At 45.5% G+C, this 367-nt stretch overlaps 1 protein-coding gene across 1 annotated transcript in view; it reads right to left on the bottom strand.

Moving 5' to 3' along the window:
• LOC104835384 (olfactory receptor 14A16-like) overlaps positions 1-367 on the bottom strand; it is a 9,208-nt gene that overhangs the window by 820 nt on the left and 8,021 nt on the right. The window lies entirely within an intron of this gene.

The raw sequence follows: 367 nt of genomic DNA on the forward strand, positions 1-367 counted from the left end.
AGGGCCCAGCACAGGACGGTAAGCTGTGCGTCTCTGGAATAGCCACAGCATTTTCGTTTCAAATATTCTACCACTTCATGAGGGTTCTGCAGTTGTTTGGGAGTGAACTTCCAAGTCACTGGAGGTGAGAAGTTCTCTAGATACCTGCCCATATCCTGCCACATGCTGTGCCACCCATGAATATCCAACCTTGGGGCAGATCTCTGGGTGGTATTCTTAAATAACTTTTTTATAGCCCTAAACAAGACCTGAAACATATTCAGGAGACATAGCACTAACAGCATGCTGGCTTGCGCATCCCAAGGATATTCAAAATTCTCAAAAGCTGTTGTAATTAGCCAGAAGGAGAAAAAGGAGGTGAACGGAC

Source organism: Haliaeetus leucocephalus, unplaced genomic scaffold, assembly GCF_000737465.1.
Source record: "Haliaeetus leucocephalus isolate CR32 unplaced genomic scaffold, Haliaeetus_leucocephalus-4.0 Scaffold380, whole genome shotgun sequence".
Classification (NCBI taxonomy): domain Eukaryota; kingdom Metazoa; phylum Chordata; class Aves; order Accipitriformes; family Accipitridae; genus Haliaeetus; species Haliaeetus leucocephalus.